The sequence below is a fragment of the Pseudophryne corroboree genome, chromosome 5, assembly GCF_028390025.1.
Source record: "Pseudophryne corroboree isolate aPseCor3 chromosome 5, aPseCor3.hap2, whole genome shotgun sequence".
NCBI lineage: Eukaryota > Metazoa > Chordata > Amphibia > Anura > Myobatrachidae > Pseudophryne > Pseudophryne corroboree.
In genome coordinates, this window is record NC_086448.1 from 598334074 (window position 1) to 598342747 (window position 8674).

At 38.3% G+C, this 8674-nt stretch overlaps 1 protein-coding gene across 1 annotated transcript in view; it reads right to left on the reverse strand.

Moving 5' to 3' along the window:
* MC5R (melanocortin 5 receptor) overlaps positions 1-8435 on the reverse strand; it is a 46766-nt gene extending 38331 nt beyond the window's left edge. Inside the window, exon 1 of the mRNA XM_063924976.1 lies at positions 8191-8435. The gene's annotated coding sequence lies outside the window, so the exon portion shown is untranslated. The remainder of the gene's footprint in view (positions 1-8190) is intronic.
* Positions 8436-8674: the final 239 nt, after the last annotated feature.

Genomic DNA, 8674 nt, shown 5'->3' on the forward strand with positions numbered 1-8674 from the left:
TACTCTGCATGATGCAGGAGCGTCCACAGATTTCCTGCCCTTCCCGTTAGACATTGTACACAAATGCAACATAGAGCAGATTAGTACGATGAAGCCAGACAGAGTATAATACCTTTGAATAAATCCGATAGTATGTGACTGAGTCCCCAGTACACAACACCTGCGAATATATCAGGTATTATGTGACCGAGCACACAGTAGAATACACTGAATATGTAAATACGGTGACGCACTATATAAACTACCCTGACGTACCTAGTCCCTTAGAGTACAGAATATAGTGATACTGTAGATCTCTGGGAAACACTGAAAATGAAACCTCACAGCAGATATAGACACACACAGTCACATTAGCAATGCAGATAATTATTAGTATGGCAATAAAACTGCACTGAACTAATATATGTACATAAATATATATATATATATATATATATTTATTTATTTATACATATAACACAGCGCGGTCCTAGACCAAAGGTATATATCAGAATACTCGTACAATATATACTGTATTTACTCGTACTATATATACTGTATTTGTTACAATTTTTCTTAACTAACGCTCTCTGTATAGAGACTTGTAGAATACTCAAGTGTTTGTAAAGTCACAGCGCTGTATACAGGTGGCATTAGAAGGGAGACTTTGCCCTACAGTCCCAGAGACTAGCCGCAGCTATACTCCTAAGATGTCACCCAGCGTCTCAGTCAGGGAGTGCGGGAGAGTTTGAGGAAGCTCCAGGGTGGGAAAATCTGCAGTAGATGTCGCCCTGGGCCACGGAGTGGCTACAGATCAAGCGCTGACTCCCCTATGCTGGACCTTATTAATAGGGGCTTTAGTACACCCTACCTGTACTCCTATGCCCTGGCCTGGTGGATATAGTGGGGTCATAGTCGGTGACAATGTCGACGCCAGCGTCACAGTCTGTCTCCCTAGACTGCGATCAGGAACGCGATTCAGTGGTGGGTCCCGCCTGGGTGACCCTCTTACCTCCTCCCCATAGCAGCCATGCGAACCAACAGAGCATCTGCGACCGTGTGCCTAAAGCCGTAGTGTCTCCGACACAAGTACCTGGGAACATAGCCGCGGGAGTATGCACGCCGCTTGGGTGGTGATGGAGCTGCAGCACTGAAGTGTCAAAATTACATACAGTACAGCGCTGACAGACCAGTTTTGAATACATTTTCTGCCAGGAAAAGCATTTTCAGGGCTGCCCAGTGCAGCCCTCCTGTTAAGTGACCTGCTGCTACAGGCACCAACTCGAAACTGAACTCACAGTGCCTGGAGGCCGGGTTGCAGATGAGGCCCCAATGCATCCTGGGACAGCCTAAAGCTTTAGCCTGTTGGTGCCTCTGGATCAAGATCCACTCTACACCCCAATGTTTTCCTCTGGAACACAGTGTAACCCAGTGCAGAAATATAGGTCAATCACACAGTGTCTATTTATAGTACTGTTACAGATATTTAGACATGCAAATAATAGGTAGTGCTGCATCGGATCTAACAGTATGTAAATTACAGTCTGCGTTGTGCAGATTAATACAGTTGCAGATTGTAGGCAAACGTGCAAGATTTAAGGCCAGTACTCACTGGCCGATGCGGGAGAGATGTGTGCTGAGCGAACCGCTCAGCATACATCTCTCCCGCCGCTCAGCATAGCGCGATGTGTGCTGAGCGTGCGGGGGTAGACGGGGGGCCGCTCATTTCACCCAGCGGGTGAAATGAGCGACCCGCTAGATTGGCCTGCACGGCAGGCCACTCTAGCACCAGCGATAGCGATGCGCGGGGCTGCGCATCGCTATCGCTGTAGGGGGTACACACGGAGCAATCAGGCTTAAAAATCTAAGCAAACTTGTAAGATTGCTTAGATTTTAAGCAGCGATCGCTCCGTGGGTACCCCCCTTTACAGTAGCAGCCTGAAGGAGGAAACCGGCCTTATGTGTCTATTAAAATATGTTCATAACATTTAGTGCTATACCAACTGTTTGCAGCAAAAACTGACTTTTCACGGGTATGTACGCTCTCACGATTCGCCCTATTCATAAGCAAATTAGCGAAAATGGGATTGCTTTAAAAATTGGTGCCGAAAGTGAAAAGTGTAAAATGGGTAAATCTGTCCATACCCCCAAAAAAGCTATACTAACATCGGATAACAGTACAAAAGTTTTATTGGTTATCATTAAAGTATTCCTAGTACTTAAATAGGGTCAAATGTTTGTTATATAATTTTTTGGCAAAAATGTAAACAAATTATAGAAAACTATTTTTTGCCACAAAACAAGTGGTAAAATTATACCTGTCCAATACCTTGTATCCAAATTTCAATCATTTTGCACTTTTTTACCCCAAAAATGCCATGTCATTATTGGGCAATTAAAAATAATCAAAAACTTCTAAGTGCCTAATTAGTCATTCAGGGGTTCAGAACAAAATCCCCACATTTTTTACTTAAAATAGGGATTTTCCCCAAGTTTATCACCTACTCAGAATTGTGAATTGAAATGTGTAGTAAAGTTACCGCAAAAACATTTTCATGGACAAGAGAATAGGCATTTGGCGAATTTACAGCTTTTTTACGGCAATTGAATTCCCCCTTACAGTTACTACACATAAAACATGTATAGTCCACAAAATCCTTTTTTTCCAAAATAAATAAAAATCAGTAATATATTACTACAGTAGATAGCTTTAATAAATTATTGAGCAACAGATTTTTCCTTTAAAAAGTTCAGACTGAAGTTATTGTATATATTTTCTGTCCACTCCAGCTTTCTGTGAACAATGAAGCTTAATAGCATTTAGCCGAAAGTATCTGGCAGCCACGCTCTGTTCAACCTCGCCTGCATAGAAATAGCTCACCGCAGGTAGTCCCAGGCTCAAGCAGAACACCATGTGATGGTAGCTGATGACACAACCCCCAGCCGGGGTCCAGATCTTGTATGTTGCCATCGCCGTGTGTATAGATACAGATCATTCCTTCTATGACCAACGAGCTGACTATGACCAGATTGGTCTCCTCACAGTCTGATAGATGCTTGCCTTTGTGAGCAAGATGGGACGGAGAACTTGGCTGCAAAGACACTCTTTACTTGTAGATAATAGCAGGCTTTCCAGTTAAATATATCCAAGGGATGTGGATACCACTGTCATTAATTCATTTCTCTGCCTCCAAAGTTTGTCATTTTTATCAGAAGGAGACCAGAGGGAAAAATATACGATGAAGATGATGTAAACAGTTGAAAAATTGGATGATGTAGACTTTAGTAATAAATATAAATCCATTGACACGGACCTTTTCTGTGGAACTTTTATGGGGCCCATTCAGATTTAACTTCCAATCTGTCTGGTTGGAATGAAAATCTGGTAATGGATGGGAGCAAATAACATGGATGGGAGCAAATGACAGTTGACCATTTCAAATGGTCAACTGTCATTTGCTCCCATCCATTACCAGATTTTCGTTCCAACCAGCCAGTTTGGAAGATAAATATTTAGGTGTATGGGCACCTTTAGAATCAAGCTGATCATTCTTGCTCATCGGCACGCTTTCTGGCAAATTGAAATTATTAAGAGTAGGATCAGAAATGTACTAACTTGCACTGCACAAACGACCTAACTGTGTTGGAGACAGAGGTAAGGGGCCATGAATAGTAGACAGGTGACTGACTGACAGCTTGGACATGGGATATTTTTTGTTTTCTTTGCGTCAGTTACTCAATTTGCATTATGTCGCAGGTGGAAATAAAATACAGTATAGAGAAACAAAAATAACCTTTATAACCATAATTGTTCATTACACCTACTCCTCAACTAAGCACTGTTACTGTCACAAATTGGGGTCTGGGTTCCTATTACCTACGGTGTCATCTTACTGCCCACCTGCAGCATCCCTTAGAACTGTGGTCACTTGTCTGTAAGCATGCAGTTCCTGCTGTTCTTCATTGCGGGTGCCACAATCTTGGACAATATCACATAATCCACTCTGAAAGTCTGCAGAACACTAGTCACATGACTCTTCTAGACTATCAGTTCTATGGACATCCTATTTTAAACCAGGAACTGCTGACTGCTCATTGCAAGAACAACAGCTCTATTTGAGGATCAGTACCCTGACTCTTGGTTCAGTATCTGCTCCAGTATTGCTTCACAGCATTCTGTTCCAGTGCTATCCATTAAATCAGCTCCAGTACTGCTTCACAGTATTCTACTCCAGCACTATCCAGAAAACCTGTTCCAGTATTGCTTCACAGCATTTTGCTCCAATGCTATCGAGAAAACCTGCTCTAATATTTCTTCACAGCATTCAGGTTCAGTGCTATCCAGAAAACCTACCTCATTATTGCTTGACATCACATTTTTGCAGCAGTATTGACTCATCCAGCTTCATTCACACTTCACCCCATATATCTAGCCCCAGTTGAATCAGCAAACTCCTAATGCCATGGAAAGTACTTTATTTTTATTTGTAAAGTATGCCCTTCTATTTAAACTTCTCTTTGGTGCAGTCCATGTTGGGAAATCATTACCTCCATCCTTCATTTGTGCTTCCAGGTTCTATTCAGTTATAAAGAGAAGCTTGGCATTAGACACATCAGTCTTGTTCTGCTTATGGAACAGAGTTGACTTTCATAAGCTTTCACAACCAAGACAATAGAGAATTTCACCACATGGAGTAAGAAGAAAGCAGCACAACATGCTACATGATAATGAATATTGAGGACTCATTTCATATAACTAATACACCATTTCATCTCCCAACCTCTCCCCCAGGCACTTTCTTTCTTCCTTATTTGCCTTAAAATGTAGATCTATTAGGAGGCAATGTACAGCATAACACTTTCTACAGAGGACAAGTGGAAAAGTTGCCCAAAGCAAACAATCTTTTTCCATCATTTTTCAAGTACATTCTATAACATAATAGCTAGAAGCTGTCCCGTTTTGGGGTTTCATCCATAGTGTTCTGCATCATACTTCAGTTTACAGATACAGTAACTGCCATTTCTTTGATAAACACATAACATTTTACTGTGATGTAGGCTAAAATGCCTTTGAATATTGATATTCGCAGGAATTCTTTTAATTGGGAAAAGCCAGAAGACCTGCATTGAATATAAAAGTAAAATATTCATCGACTTAAGGCTCCAATCTCATCAATATCTTATTTGCATTTTTATTGCTAAAAAACACGTGCAATTTGCAGTTGATGTGTATTTTTACTGCATTTTTTTTTATGTCTTTTTAGACTTTGCATTACACCAAAGCATGGAAAACACAGAAATGAAACAAGAGGCATTTCCAAAAATATTAATACAATTAATTTATGTAAGTCAAAATGGGCAATGGGAATGGTGACATTTAATGATTTCTAGTGTAAGAACAGTTTATATGCATTTTACACACTTTAGAAATGCATGTAAATGTATTTTATTTTTAAAAACTTCCAGTGTATGCAAAGCCTTAAACATATACTGTAGCATGCACTGTGCATAATGATTGGGTGATATGGACTTAAAACAATCTATGGTCACAACTTTGGACACTCAGAGGGTGTTCAATTAGCTCCGACAATTTCAGGGTTATTGACTTCACCCCCTGCGTATTCAATTGTGGGCCGTTTTTCAACCATTTTTGTTTAATATACAATTTTATTATGATTTTGTAAAAGTGTATACAAGTTTAGTAAGAAAACTGAGTACAAACAATATAAGCAATATATCAGATCAGGACAGATATACAACATAAATGCCAAGTACATATCAATATACATCAAGTTAGGTAGAGTGAGGAGCATAAAAATATATAGGTGAGAATCTTCATATATCAATGGGGAGAAGTTACATTGCTCTAATTATACCAAAAAAACAAGTATAAAACAATCAGGGATAGCTCCGATTCTCATTACAAATATACAATATGACAAAATATCCTTGTAAGTAGCATTAGAACTAGTACATTAAAGTGTTTGGTCCGAAAATTACATTATACCTCAAGAGAGCTTGAGCATGCCAAGAAAATCAGTCCAAAGAGAATCAAATCAAATAAATATATAAGACACAGGCGTGTGAGATTGAGGGAGGAAGGAGAGGAGAAGACAATTGAGAGTAAATGTACGTCTGGGCACTAAGGAATACAGTATGAATTAAATAAAAAATTACCAATTTTAAGAAAAGGAGGTACTTCTATGAATTAGCAATATTACAGAGAAGTCTTTCACCCATTTTTAAGGCATTTATGGCAATGACTTTCACTTTTTTTAGTGAAAAGACGTTGGTGAAAAATGCCTCAAAGTCGGCAAAAAATGGCCCGTGTTTTCGTTGGCGCAGTTGTTAAAAAAAGGGGAGACGTGTTTTTCGTTCCTGACGAATTTTTCACCTTGGCAAAATAACGGCCCTGCCATTGAATATGGTGAACCTCCATTCGCCCTAAAAAAATAGAGAAAATTTATATTTTCTCGCCTAGGCAAAAAAACAGCCCTAATTGAATAACCCCCCACAGGTTTTCTAACTGTCAAACTGCATGAAGGGGTCTATACAATTATGATCAAACTGGATATACAAACCACCAACTTTTATTTAAGGGGAGAGAAAAATCTTGACTAATTGAAGAGTTGTGTTACAGAGACACATCAAAGCAAGCACTCGCTGACCTTGCAAAAGTTTATTTTTGCACAAAAAATTTCCTCTTTGCAATCTTTATTGTTTTTAAGTACAAACATCTATTAGTGTGTGTGTGTGTGTGTGTGTGTGTGTGTGTGTGTGTGTGTGTACTGTATACACAAAAATTATTGCTACAAGCAGGGAAATTGAAGAAAATTTAGACGTTCTAGCCTTTGTTGGCTGCCAGCATAGCTAAACAGAATTCATCTGCAAGCTTTCTACCACTTTACTACTGTATATACAAACAAATCAAATATTCCAAAATACACCTTTTAATTCAAGGCTTACAACCTAATATCAATAAAATATAGAAAATATAAAAAACTGAACAAACATTTTATTACAGGTACATACAAATATTAATATATACTGTTGTAAAAACTAAAAAGGTACAGTATATGCATCCCAATTTATCTGGAGAAACAGACCTGCGTATTGCAATAAATACTTGTCATTATACTCTCAAAATGAATTTTAAAAGAACTAAATGTAATTTTGCAATATTGCAAAACCCATACCATAAAAAAAGACATAGTAATAATAACCCGCTCCAATTTTAGGTATAAAACAATACCTAAATGTGTCTGGTTCACTGGAGAACAACAAAGCTCTCTCCAGCTTTTGCAGAACTACTGTATAGAGTTCCTGCTGTGAATTTTAGTTGCACAGTAGATGGTCAGAAACACTCTGCATATGCCTTACATAGCCACAATAATCAAATTACACTGAATAGGACTTAAAAGGGCATTCAACAAGTATTTATATGTAGGAAGTTAGAATTGTGGGTAACATGGCATTTTGCTAATAAAAATAACTTTCTCATGGTTTTTAACCCCAAATCTGAACAAAATCAGGCAAATATTACTTATTGCATTAAGTTTTGTGGGAATGAAACTTCCACTGTTTTCTCACTTGTCGTATGGAATGGAGAGATGGTACAGATATGAGATTTCAAGTAATTATAGCATCTGTAACAACAAACAACATTTCTGGGAGACAGTACATGCTGCTGCTTTGGACTTTGCCATGCATGAACTCTACACAATTACATTATACTCTGCAGATATAAAGTACAAATTATTCTTTTTTATATATGGTAAAACTAAAGGGAATAGATTCCAATATATAAATAAGACAGTATGAGCATTAAAAATGCTGTGTATGCTAAATAAATGAAGAATCATTGCGCACAAGAGTTGCAGTAAATGTGTGACAGGAACACAGAAATGTAATACAGATTTTTAATTACCTATCATTCAAACAAATAGGATATAATGAGTTCCAGTAGCTTTATGTCATCTCATCATACACAAAAAAAAAACTACAGTATTTCACAGCTTGCGTTACTGTAAAGTGTGCATATTATTTAGGCACCAGTAAACTGTTAAAGAATTTTCAATTTACATTAAATTAATTAAATAACAGAAAGGATTAAGTGCTACTGAACTTGGTAAAAGCACTGTGTAACACAATTGCAATGTCTAATCAGTACATTCCCAGTTAAATTTTGCACTCTCTCTCTCTCTCCTTTACCTGTAGCTCTGTAGGAATCCTCATAATCTTTGATGGTATTGATGTCAAATTCTTGATTTTTCTGCTTTCACACTTCTTGGAGAATGGTCCATCATTCTAGTTGTACAATACAGCAGCCAGAAGCTGGCTCACTTCAGGCAGATGTCTCTTTTCAGAATAGATGATGTAGTCACATGTTTTAATCCACTGAGCAGTATCTGTAGATACACATTGTGCAGCTGTTGGTTTTATACCTTCTTGCAGCGAAGAACACTGGTACTGAGCTCTTGACTCCTCCTTCCCTCCCTCTCATCACCCAAGCCTTCTAAAATTGATTAATATAACTTGCAAGCACCACCAGAGGGCTCTACTGAGTCTGGGCAAAAACTGTATTACTAATGTAACATCACACTTATTCAACATCTGCACGGTATTAAGATTTAACACAACTTAAAAGCTGAATCTAAAGTGGATGTACTCTCTTTCACTGCTGTAAATCCTAATG